We start from the raw sequence: 14,512 nt of genomic DNA on the forward strand, positions 1-14,512 counted from the left end.
ACGCAGCTCCAATCACACACACACCCTCACCTGCACCAACTCAAACAGAGTGCGTGCCCCCCACCCTCGTCCCCCCCGTCCCCCTCGCCGTGACCCCTCCTCGGGATAACGTCATGGTCGTGAGGGCAGACATTGTCCCTCAGCGCCCGACTGTGGTGACCTCCGTGGCCACCATGACGGAGCCTGCCCGGGGAGACTGGTCCCCGGTGATGGGAGAGGACATCCCCCTCCCCCCTGCTCCTCAGGAGACCTCACCTAAGGCCCAGAGGACCACACGCACTCCGGCCAGGGTCGACAGACCACCAAACCCCTGTGTGTTCGAGGGCTTGGACGAGGACATCAGTCCGAGTCCTGCCCTCGTGCCACCTTCGGGCAGACTGAGGTCAGCTGTCCAAAAGAAGCTCAGTCTGGGGCCAAAAACAGCGGCTCCTGAAAAAATAGCACCCCCCAAAACAACAGAGACACAAACACACACAGACAGCACTCCACAGACACCAACATGCAGACCAAGCAGACACATAAACACAAGAAACAAAATGAAGGACTGGAACCTCAGTGTGACGAAAAAGTGGCTTATCATGGGAGACTCGAACGTCGCCAGAATCCCACCCTGCGACATCGAGGGGCTGCAGATCGACAGCTTCCCAGGGGCCACCTTCAGACACGCTGAGGCCATCCTCTCCAGGACCATCGTCTCCGCCACGGTGGAGAAGGTGATCCTGTCCTTCGGCCTGAACAACAGAGGCCAAAACATACAACAGACAACAATTAAACAAATGCAGGCAGCAGTGAGGGCTGCCACCAACAAATTTCCTCAGGCGGAGATTTGGGTACCTTTAATTAATTATTCTGGGGCCCTGCCTGTCTCAGAGATGGATGCCCTCCTCCGCCTGAACGAGTACATCCAGAAAAATCAAAAGTACATCCCCAAACTCCCCAACAGCTCCTTTAAGACAGTGGAGGACAAAATCCACTGGACGAAGGACACTGCTGGTCTCATGCTGCAGCATTGGGGCCAGCACCTAAACTAGAAATCCCCAGAAGCCTGCACGCACAGGAGGGGACTAAAAATGTTTTAGTTCTGGCCAAAAAATTCACACCGACGACCCCACAATTGACCCTGCTTAACAGGGGACTAAATTTCATTCCCACAAAGGGCAGCAACAAAAATCTCATAGAACAGAGCAGATTTGACTTACAGCAATACCACAGACAATTAAAATTGGCCTCACACTTCCAAAATAAACAACAAACAGAGCCCCCTAAATTTACCCCATCCTCCACATGGACTCCCCCTGCTGGCACACTACCGCCAGAGCTCACTGCCCTTATCACGGCTGATGTCACTCATTTCGACCAGCACTTCAGGCTCAGCCATAATGAGCCAAACCTCAGCCCTGAGGAGGTGGCTGCACTAGAAGAGCTGAAAAACAATAAAAATATTGTTATCAAGCCAGCTGATAAGGGCAGTGTGGTGGTCATCATGGACAGGGAACAGTATCTGTGGGAGGGGTATAGACAGCTTAACGATCCAAAATATTATTCCAAATTAGACAAACCAATATTTCCAGATACAATTAAATTAATAGAAAAAATTATCGACAATCTGTACATTAAAAAATTCATAAATTTTAAACAAAAGACTTACCTTAGGGGCACACCTGAACCCAGGCCCAGGCTGTTCTATATGCTCCCTAAAATTCACAAGGATCCTGCGAAATGGAGTAGGCCGCACGAAATCCCTCCAGGCAGGCCCATTGTGTCGGACTGCAGCAGTGACACCTACAACACGGCAGAATACATTGATTTTTTCTTGAACCCCCTGTCCATCAAACACGACAGTTACATTAAAGACACATACCATTTCGTGGAACTTATCAGGAGCCTTCAAATCCCGCACAACGCCATGTTATTTACTATTGACATTGACAGCCTGTATACTAATATTGACACACAGGAGGGCATACAGGCTGTCAAAAATACATTTTATAAATTCAAAGACAAAAAGAGACCAGACAAAGAGCTAATTCAACTATTAGAAATTAATTTGACCAGAAACGATTTTGTTTTCAATTCGGACTATTTCCTCCAAATTAAAGGCACAGCCATGGGGAAGAAATTTGCCCCGGCTTACGCCAACATTTTCATGGCTGAGTGGGAGACATCAGCCCTGGCCTCCTGCCAAAAGAAACCCCTCCACTACCTCAGGTATCTTGATGATATCTGGGGTGTCTGGTCCCACTCTGAGGAGGAGTTCAAAATATTTTTACAGACCCTGAACACCCACAACCAGTCCATCACCCTCAAATCCACCACCAGCTACACCTCGGTCGACTTCCTGGACACCACCACCTACAAGGGAGCGGGGTTCAGTGAAACAGGCAGGCTGGATGTGAGGGTATTTTTTAAGGAGACGGACACTCACGCTCTGCTCTTTAGAACCAGCCACCATCCCAAGCACACCTTTGCTGGGCTGGTGAAATCTCAGCTCCTGAGGTTTCATAGGATTTGTAGTGACAAAGGGGATTTTAAGCAGGCCACAAAAACGCTGTTCTCAGCTCTGGCCACTAGAGGGTACCCTCGCTCCTTTTTAAGGAAAAGTCTCAAGACTTTTCTGGAGAAAAGGCCTGAACAGACCTCTCCAATCCTCCCCTTTGTCACTACATTTTCACCATCGACCGTGAAGCTTGTGAGGGTAATTAGGGGTCATTTCACCTCCTTTATGGCAGACACACAGGGGCTGCAGGAGAGGAGGATCATTGCAGCCTACAGAAAGAATAGGAACCTCCAGTCCTATCTAGTGAAGGCAAAACTGCCGTCTCTGTTGACCTCTGCACCCAGAGGTCACGGACAATTTTTTAAGCACCAGACATGGCTGCATAATACACAGACAAACACAATTTTTCGCTGCCAGCTGCGGGGAAGCCCTCTCACCAGGAATTGTGTTTACCTGATTACCTGTGCTACCTGTGGGGCAAAGTATGTTGGGGAGACAGGAAACACAATCCTGGTGAGGTTCACTCAGCATCGGCACAACATTTTGAGGAAGAAGGAGACTCAGAGGCTGGTGGTGGGACACTATGTCCTCCACGGATGGGACGCGGTCCGTGTCTCTGTCCTTGAGGCCGACCCCAGATGGAGCGTGGCTCAGAGGCGGAGGTCCGAACGCCTCTGGATCATGAGGCTGGGCACGCGACATCCCCACGGCCTCAATGAGAGGTAGGGCATGATCTCTCTGGGGAGCTGTGATGGCCAGCGCACTGGATCGGGTCCCCTAACCTTAACCTTAACCTTTCCCCTATCCCTAACCCTAACCCTTCCCCTATCCCTAACCCTAACCCTTCCCCTATCCCTAACCCTAACCCTTCCCCTAACCCTAACCCTAACCCTTCCCCTATCCCTAACCCTAACCCTAACCCTTCCCCTATCCCTAACCCTAACCCTTCCCCTATCCCTAACCCTAACCCTTCCCCTATCCCTAACCCTAACCCTAACCCCTAACCCTAACCCTAACCCTAACCCCTAACCCTAACCCTAACCCGATCCCAAACCCCAACCCTAACACGCCCGTGCCTCCAGCTCTCACGTACGAGACGTGCCTGACCCTCAAATCCCCACCTAATGTAAATAATAATATAATAAAAATAACAAAACATAATACTTACCGTTCCTGGAAAGGAAACATTAATAAAAATATACATCATTTTCTATACTTACCTTACCTGAAAAAGAAATATTAATACACACCCTAAAGACCTAATACTTACCTCCTATCTACAAAAACTAAATAAACTCATCGAATACAAACACCAAAATTTGAAAAAAACACACCAAAACAAACAACACATAGTCAAAGATCAATTTAAATTACAATTTTAATAAAATATAATAAATATAACCCCAAAAAACAATTATTAAGAATCCTGCTCTCTCATTGGCTGAAATTCAAAATTCGAATCCGAAAGATGCAGAGCAGGATTCTCTGACTGTGTGTCTGCGAGGGAGGGGCCTGAGCAGAGGTGCTGAGGGGAGATACACACGTCTCTCCTCACTCTCTCTTCGCCCTTCGACCAGAGCAGACGTCTCACTAGGAGCAGACACACACACACGTCAGTTAGAGAATATAGGAGAAATAGCTTTTATTTTGTTTTGTTTTAAACAGGCTGCCTGAAGAAGACCCAGATTCGGGTCGAAACGTTGCAACAAGCCTGTTATTTAGTTTATCTTTTCCACAACTCTTTTATTTTACAACCCAAATTGTGGTTTTATTTTATTTTCATTTTATTTTCAAAAAAAACAAAAAAGACCAAAAAAAAAACAAAAATATATAGATTTAACCTAACACTTACCTGTTAAAACATGAGGGGATACAGTGAGGACGCTGGCTGGACCGAGGTTCGCTACCGCCGTGGCCGGCTTGACCACCGCGGAGAGGTGCGAGCCTGGGCTTACAGCCGCAGCAGACGTCACTCTCCCCCGTACGGCCGCTCACGCTCTGGCCCGGGACAGGGGCCCTCCTACGCCTCTGTTACCCGTGGCAGGCGTGGCGAAGGCTTTCGCCAAACCTTTAACCAAGGCTACAAGCCACAATTTTTGGAAAACCGGGCTCCTTACGGACCTAGAACAAACAACACAAATAAACACAAGCAGTTCACGAAGACACAGTACAACAACAAGTACGTGAACAGCAACAGAAACACATACAACAACAGGAACACATACAACAACAGAAATACATACAACAACAGAAACACGTACGACAACAGAAACACATACAACAACAGAAACACATACAACAACAGAAACACGTACAACAACACAAATAGGGACAAACAACAACAGCGTGGCGAGGAGGAACGGTCGGACGACCCCGACTTTGTTGGGAAGGTGCGTGTGATACACACCATCATCAAAACTGTCCACCACCTGAAAAATGTGTCGGCGGACGAACCTCCCTCTGCCATCGCCAAAATGGGACAGTCGCTGGCTGATAACATCAAGCCAGCGGCCCCCACTCCTCACACGCAGGCACTGATAGAGGGGAACGCCAAGAATTGGGCCTTCACCACGGTCCTGATTCTTAGAGACCACTATCAGGGGGTCATGGAGCAGGAGGTGGGGAAACTCACCCACATGTCTGCACACCACTGGCGGAGGCCCTTTGAGGTGGCCTCATCCTGGGCACGCAGAAACCTGGGTCGCCGCCTGGAGGAGGACACATTAAAGCAGACAGAGGCTCTGTTAGTGGCTGGGGTCCCACAGACCTCGGACACACACACACCCACACTCACACAAGCACCCACACACACACCCACACTCACACAAGCACCCACACACACACCCACACTCCAAACCACACTCACACAAGCACCCACACACACACCTACACTCCAAACCACACACACACAGGCACCTACACACGCAGCTCCAATCACACACACACCCTCACCTGCACCAACTCAAACAGAGTGCGTGCCCCCCACCCCCGTCCCCCTCGCCGTGACCCCTCCTCGGGATAACGTCATGGTCGTGAGGGCAGACATTGTCCCTCAGCGCCCGACTGTGGTGACCTCCGTGGCCACCATGACGGAGCCTGCCCGGGGAGACTGGTCCCCGGTGATGGGAGAGGACATCCCCCTCCCCCCTGCTCCTCAGGAGACCTCACCTAAGGCCCAGAGGACCACACGCACTCCGGCCAGGGTCGACAGACCACCAAACCCCTGTGTGTTCGAGGGCTTGGACGAGGACATCAGTCCGAGTCCTGCCCTCGTGCCACCTTCGGGCAGACTGAGGTCAGCTGTCCAAAAGAAGCTCAGTCTGGGGCCAAAAACAGCGGCTCCTGAAAAAATAGCACCCCCCAAAACAACAGAGACACAAACACACACAGACAGCACTCCACAGACACCAACATGCAGACCAAGCAGACACATAAACACAAGAAACAAAATGAAGGACTGGAACCTCAGTGTGACGAAAAAGTGGCTTATCATGGGAGACTCGAACGTCGCCAGAATCCCACCCTGCGACATCGAGGGGCTGCAGATCGACAGCTTCCCAGGGGCCACCTTCAGACACGCTGAGGCCATCCTCTCCAGGACCATCGTCTCCGCCACGGTGGAGAAGGTGATCCTGTCCTTCGGCCTGAACAACAGAGGCCAAAACATACAACAGACAACAATTAAACAAATGCAGGCAGCAGTGAGGGCTGCCACCAACAAATTTCCTCAGGCGGAGATTTGGGTACCTTTAATTAATTATTCTGGGGCCCTGCCTGTCTCAGAGATGGATGCCCTCCTCCGCCTGAACGAGTACATCCAGAAAAATCAAAAGTACATCCCCAAACTCCCCAACAGCTCCTTTAAGACAGTGGAGGACAAAATCCACTGGACGAAGGACACTGCTGGTCTCATGCTGCAGCATTGGGGCCAGCACCTAAACTAGAAATCCCCAGAAGCCTGCACGCACAGGAGGGGACTAAAAATGTTTTAGTTCTGGCCAAAAAATTCACACCGACGACCCCACAATTGACCCTGCTTAACAGGGGACTAAATTTCATTCCCACAAAGGGCAGCAACAAAAATCTCATAGAACAGAGCAGATTTGACTTACAGCAATACCACAGACAATTAAAATTGGCCTCACACTTCCAAAATAAACAACAAACAGAGCCCCCTAAATTTACCCCATCCTCCACATGGACTCCCCCTGCTGGCACACTACCGCCAGAGCTCACTGCCCTTATCACGGCTGATGTCACTCATTTCGACCAGCACTTCAGGCTCAGCCATAATGAGCCAAACCTCAGCCCTGAGGAGGTGGCTGCACTAGAAGAGCTGAAAAACAATAAAAATATTGTTATCAAGCCAGCTGATAAGGGCAGTGTGGTGGTCATCATGGACAGGGAACAGTATCTGTGGGAGGGGTATAGACAGCTTAACGATCCAAAATATTATTCCAAATTAGACAAACCAATATTTCCAGATACAATTAAATTAATAGAAAAAATTATCGACAATCTGTACATTAAAAAATTCATAAATTTTAAACAAAAGACTTACCTTAGGGGCACACCTGAACCCAGGCCCAGGCTGTTCTATATGCTCCCTAAAATTCACAAGGATCCTGCGAAATGGAGTAGGCCGCACGAAATCCCTCCAGGCAGGCCCATTGTGTCGGACTGCAGCAGTGACACCTACAACACGGCAGAATACATTGATTTTTTCTTGAACCCCCTGTCCATCAAACACGACAGTTACATTAAAGACACATACCATTTCGTGGAACTTATCAGGAGCCTTCAAATCCCGCACAACGCCATGTTATTTACTATTGACATTGACAGCCTGTATACTAATATTGACACACAGGAGGGCATACAGGCTGTCAAAAATACATTTTATAAATTCAAAGACAAAAAGAGACCAGACAAAGAGCTAATTCAACTATTAGAAATTAATTTGACCAGAAACGATTTTGTTTTCAATTCGGACTATTTCCTCCAAATTAAAGGCACAGCCATGGGGAAGAAATTTGCCCCGGCTTACGCCAACATTTTCATGGCTGAGTGGGAGACATCAGCCCTGGCCTCCTGCCAAAAGAAACCCCTCCACTACCTCAGGTATCTTGATGATATCTGGGGTGTCTGGTCCCACTCTGAGGAGGAGTTCAAAATATTTTTACAGACCCTGAACACCCACAACCAGTCCATCACCCTCAAATCCACCACCAGCTACACCTCGGTCGACTTCCTGGACACCACCACCTACAAGGGAGCGGGGTTCAGTGAAACAGGCAGGCTGGATGTGAGGGTATTTTTTAAGGAGACGGACACTCACGCTCTGCTCTTTAGAACCAGCCACCATCCCAAGCACACCTTTGCTGGGCTGGTGAAATCTCAGCTCCTGAGGTTTCATAGGATTTGTAGTGACAAAGGGGATTTTAAGCAGGCCACAAAAACGCTGTTCTCAGCTCTGGCCACTAGAGGGTACCCTCGCTCCTTTTTAAGGAAAAGTCTCAAGACTTTTCTGGAGAAAAGGCCTGAACAGACCTCTCCAATCCTCCCCTTTGTCACTACATTTTCACCATCGACCGTGAAGCTTGTGAGGGTAATTAGGGGTCATTTCACCTCCTTTATGGCAGACACACAGGGGCTGCAGGAGAGGAGGATCATTGCAGCCTACAGAAAGAATAGGAACCTCCAGTCCTATCTAGTGAAGGCAAAACTGCCGTCTCTGTTGACCTCTGCACCCAGAGGTCACGGACAATTTTTTAAGCACCAGACATGGCTGCATAATACACAGACAAACACAATTTTTCGCTGCCAGCTGCGGGGAAGCCCTCTCACCAGGAATTGTGTTTACCTGATTACCTGTGCTACCTGTGGGGCAAAGTATGTTGGGGAGACAGGAAACACAATCCTGGTGAGGTTCACTCAGCATCGGCACAACATTTTGAGGAAGAAGGAGACTCAGAGGCTGGTGGTGGGACACTATGTCCTCCACGGATGGGACGCGGTCCGTGTCTCTGTCCTTGAGGCCGACCCCAGATGGAGCGTGGCTCAGAGGCGGAGGTCCGAACGCCTCTGGATCATGAGGCTGGGCACGCGACATCCCCACGGCCTCAATGAGAGGTAGGGCATGATCTCTCTGGGGAGCTGTGATGGCCAGCGCACTGGATCGGGTCCCCTAACCTTAACCTTAACCTTTCCCCTATCCCTAACCCTAACCCTTCCCCTATCCCTAACCCTAACCCTTCCCCTATCCCTAACCCTAACCCTTCCCCTAACCCTAACCCTAACCCTTCCCCTATCCCTAACCCTAACCCTAACCCTTCCCCTATCCCTAACCCTAACCCTTCCCCTATCCCTAACCCTAACCCTTCCCCTATCCCTAACCCTAACCCTAACCCCTAACCCTAACCCTAACCCTAACCCCTAACCCTAACCCTAACCCGATCCCAAACCCCAACCCTAACACGCCCGTGCCTCCAGCTCTCACGTACGAGACGTGCCTGACCCTCAAATCCCCACCTAATGTAAATAATAATATAATAAAAATAACAAAACATAATACTTACCGTTCCTGGAAAGGAAACATTAATAAAAATATACATCATTTTCTATACTTACCTTACCTGAAAAAGAAATATTAATACACACCCTAAAGACCTAATACTTACCTCCTATCTACAAAAACTAAATAAACTCATCGAATACAAACACCAAAATTTGAAAAAAACACACCAAAACAAACAACACATAGTCAAAGATCAATTTAAATTACAATTTTAATAAAATATAATAAATATAACCCCAAAAAACAATTATTAAGAATCCTGCTCTCTCATTGGCTGAAATTCAAAATTCGAATCCGAAAGATGCAGAGCAGGATTCTCTGACTGTGTGTCTGCGAGGGAGGGGCCTGAGCAGAGGTGCTGAGGGGAGATACACACGTCTCTCCTCACTCTCTCTTCGCCCTTCGACCAGAGCAGACGTCTCACTAGGAGCAGACACACACACACGTCAGTTAGAGAATATAGGAGAAATAGCTTTTATTTTGTTTTGTTTTAAACAGGCTGCCTGAAGAAGACCCAGATTCGGGTCGAAACGTTGCAACAAGCCTGTTATTTAGTTTATCTTTTCCACAACTCTTTTATTTTACAACCCAAATTGTGGTTTTATTTTATTTTCATTTTATTTTCAAAAAAAACAAAAAAGACCAAAAAAAAAACAAAAATATATAGATTTAACCTAACACTTACCTGTTAAAACATGAGGGGATACAGTGAGGACGCTGGCTGGACCGAGGTTCGCTACCGCCGTGGCCGGCTTGACCACCGCGGAGAGGTGCGAGCCTGGGCTTACAGCCGCAGCAGACGTCACTCTCCCCCGTACGGCCGCTCACGCTCTGGCCCGGGACAGGGGCCCTCCTACGCCTCTGTTACCCGTGGCAGGCGTGGCGAAGGCTTTCGCCAAACCTTTAACCAAGGCTACAAGCCACAATTTTTGGAAAACCGGGCTCCTTACGGACCTAGAACAAACAACACAAATAAACACAAGCAGTTCACGAAGACACAGTACAACAACAAGTACGTGAACAGCAACAGAAACACATACAACAACAGGAACACATACAACAACAGAAATACATACAACAACAGAAACACGTACGACAACAGAAACACATACAACAACAGAAACACATACAACAACAGAAACACGTACAACAACACAAATAGGGACAAACAACAACAGCGTGGCGAGGAGGAACGGTCGGACGACCCCGACTTTGTTGGGAAGGTGCGTGTGATACACACCATCATCAAAACTGTCCACCACCTGAAAAATGTGTCGGCGGACGAACCTCCCTCTGCCATCGCCAAAATGGGACAGTCGCTGGCTGATAACATCAAGCCAGCGGCCCCCACTCCTCACACGCAGGCACTGATAGAGGGGAACGCCAAGAATTGGGCCTTCACCACGGTCCTGATTCTTAGAGACCACTATCAGGGGGTCATGGAGCAGGAGGTGGGGAAACTCACCCACATGTCTGCACACCACTGGCGGAGGCCCTTTGAGGTGGCCTCATCCTGGGCACGCAGAAACCTGGGTCGCCGCCTGGAGGAGGACACATTAAAGCAGACAGAGGCTCTGTTAGTGGCTGGGGTCCCACAGACCTCGGACACACACACACCCACACTCACACAAGCACCCACACACACACCCACACTCACACAAGCACCCACACACACACCCACACTCCAAACCACACTCACACAAGCACCCACACACACACCTACACTCCAAACCACACACACACAGGCACCTACACACGCAGCTCCAATCACACACACACCCTCACCTGCACCAACTCAAACAGAGTGCGTGCCCCCCACCCCCGTCCCCCTCGCCGTGACCCCTCCTCGGGATAACGTCATGGTCGTGAGGGCAGACATTGTCCCTCAGCGCCCGACTGTGGTGACCTCCGTGGCCACCATGACGGAGCCTGCCCGGGGAGACTGGTCCCCGGTGATGGGAGAGGACATCCCCCTCCCCCCTGCTCCTCAGGAGACCTCACCTAAGGCCCAGAGGACCACACGCACTCCGGCCAGGGTCGACAGACCACCAAACCCCTGTGTGTTCGAGGGCTTGGACGAGGACATCAGTCCGAGTCCTGCCCTCGTGCCACCTTCGGGCAGACTGAGGTCAGCTGTCCAAAAGAAGCTCAGTCTGGGGCCAAAAACAGCGGCTCCTGAAAAAATAGCACCCCCCAAAACAACAGAGACACAAACACACACAGACAGCACTCCACAGACACCAACATGCAGACCAAGCAGACACATAAACACAAGAAACAAAATGAAGGACTGGAACCTCAGTGTGACGAAAAAGTGGCTTATCATGGGAGACTCGAACGTCGCCAGAATCCCACCCTGCGACATCGAGGGGCTGCAGATCGACAGCTTCCCAGGGGCCACCTTCAGACACGCTGAGGCCATCCTCTCCAGGACCATCGTCTCCGCCACGGTGGAGAAGGTGATCCTGTCCTTCGGCCTGAACAACAGAGGCCAAAACATACAACAGACAACAATTAAACAAATGCAGGCAGCAGTGAGGGCTGCCACCAACAAATTTCCTCAGGCGGAGATTTGGGTACCTTTAATTAATTATTCTGGGGCCCTGCCTGTCTCAGAGATGGATGCCCTCCTCCGCCTGAACGAGTACATCCAGAAAAATCAAAAGTACATCCCCAAACTCCCCAACAGCTCCTTTAAGACAGTGGAGGACAAAATCCACTGGACGAAGGACACTGCTGGTCTCATGCTGCAGCATTGGGGCCAGCACCTAAACTAGAAATCCCCAGAAGCCTGCACGCACAGGAGGGGACTAAAAATGTTTTAGTTCTGGCCAAAAAATTCACACCGACGACCCCACAATTGACCCTGCTTAACAGGGGACTAAATTTCATTCCCACAAAGGGCAGCAACAAAAATCTCATAGAACAGAGCAGATTTGACTTACAGCAATACCACAGACAATTAAAATTGGCCTCACACTTCCAAAATAAACAACAAACAGAGCCCCCTAAATTTACCCCATCCTCCACATGGACTCCCCCTGCTGGCACACTACCGCCAGAGCTCACTGCCCTTATCACGGCTGATGTCACTCATTTCGACCAGCACTTCAGGCTCAGCCATAATGAGCCAAACCTCAGCCCTGAGGAGGTGGCTGCACTAGAAGAGCTGAAAAACAATAAAAATATTGTTATCAAGCCAGCTGATAAGGGCAGTGTGGTGGTCATCATGGACAGGGAACAGTATCTGTGGGAGGGGTATAGACAGCTTAACGATCCAAAATATTATTCCAAATTAGACAAACCAATATTTCCAGATACAATTAAATTAATAGAAAAAATTATCGACAATCTGTACATTAAAAAATTCATAAATTTTAAACAAAAGACTTACCTTAGGGGCACACCTGAACCCAGGCCCAGGCTGTTCTATATGCTCCCTAAAATTCACAAGGATCCTGCGAAATGGAGTAGGCCGCACGAAATCCCTCCAGGCAGGCCCATTGTGTCGGACTGCAGCAGTGACACCTACAACACGGCAGAATACATTGATTTTTTCTTGAACCCCCTGTCCATCAAACACGACAGTTACATTAAAGACACATACCATTTCGTGGAACTTATCAGGAGCCTTCAAATCCCGCACAACGCCATGTTATTTACTATTGACATTGACAGCCTGTATACTAATATTGACACACAGGAGGGCATACAGGCTGTCAAAAATACATTTTATAAATTCAAAGACAAAAAGAGACCAGACAAAGAGCTAATTCAACTATTAGAAATTAATTTGACCAGAAACGATTTTGTTTTCAATTCGGACTATTTCCTCCAAATTAAAGGCACAGCCATGGGGAAGAAATTTGCCCCGGCTTACGCCAACATTTTCATGGCTGAGTGGGAGACATCAGCCCTGGCCTCCTGCCAAAAGAAACCCCTCCACTACCTCAGGTATCTTGATGATATCTGGGGTGTCTGGTCCCACTCTGAGGAGGAGTTCAAAATATTTTTACAGACCCTGAACACCCACAACCAGTCCATCACCCTCAAATCCACCACCAGCTACACCTCGGTCGACTTCCTGGACACCACCACCTACAAGGGAGCGGGGTTCAGTGAAACAGGCAGGCTGGATGTGAGGGTATTTTTTAAGGAGACGGACACTCACGCTCTGCTCTTTAGAACCAGCCACCATCCCAAGCACACCTTTGCTGGGCTGGTGAAATCTCAGCTCCTGAGGTTTCATAGGATTTGTAGTGACAAAGGGGATTTTAAGCAGGCCACAAAAACGCTGTTCTCAGCTCTGGCCACTAGAGGGTACCCTCGCTCCTTTTTAAGGAAAAGTCTCAAGACTTTTCTGGAGAAAAGGCCTGAACAGACCTCTCCAATCCTCCCCTTTGTCACTACATTTTCACCATCGACCGTGAAGCTTGTGAGGGTAATTAGGGGTCATTTCACCTCCTTTATGGCAGACACACAGGGGCTGCAGGAGAGGAGGATCATTGCAGCCTACAGAAAGAATAGGAACCTCCAGTCCTATCTAGTGAAGGCAAAACTGCCGTCTCTGTTGACCTCTGCACCCAGAGGTCACGGACAATTTTTTAAGCACCAGACATGGCTGCATAATACACAGACAAACACAATTTTTCGCTGCCAGCTGCGGGGAAGCCCTCTCACCAGGAATTGTGTTTACCTGATTACCTGTGCTACCTGTGGGGCAAAGTATGTTGGGGAGACAGGAAACACAATCCTGGTGAGGTTCACTCAGCATCGGCACAACATTTTGAGGAAGAAGGAGACTCAGAGGCTGGTGGTGGGACACTATGTCCTCCACGGATGGGACGCGGTCCGTGTCTCTGTCCTTGAGGCCGACCCCAGATGGAGCGTGGCTCAGAGGCGGAGGTCCGAACGCCTCTGGATCATGAGGCTGGGCACGCGACATCCCCACGGCCTCAATGAGAGGTAGGGCATGATCTCTCTGGGGAGCTGTGATGGCCAGCGCACTGGATCGGGTCCCCTAACCTTAACCTTAACCTTTCCCCTATCCCTAACCCTAACCCTTCCCCTATCCCTAACCCTAACCCTTCCCCTATCCCTAACCCTAACCCTTCCCCTAACCCTAACCCTAACCCTTCCCCTATCCCTAACCCTAACCCTAACCCTTCCCCTATCCCTAACCCTAACCCTTCCCCTATCCCTAACCCTAACCCTTCCCCTATCCCTAACCCTAACCCTAACCCCTAACCCTAACCCTAACCCTAACCCCTAACCCTAACCCTAACCCGATCCCAAACCCCAACCCTAACACGCCCGTGCCTCCAGCTCTCACGTACGAGACGTGCCTGACCCTCAAATCCCCACCTAATGTAAATAATAATATAATAAAAATAACAAAACATAATACTTACCGTTCCTGGAAAGGAAACATTAATAAA

Source organism: Symphodus melops, assembly GCF_947650265.1.
Source record: "Symphodus melops genome assembly, chromosome: 9".
In the NCBI taxonomy this organism is placed as follows: domain Eukaryota; kingdom Metazoa; phylum Chordata; class Actinopteri; order Labriformes; family Labridae; genus Symphodus; species Symphodus melops.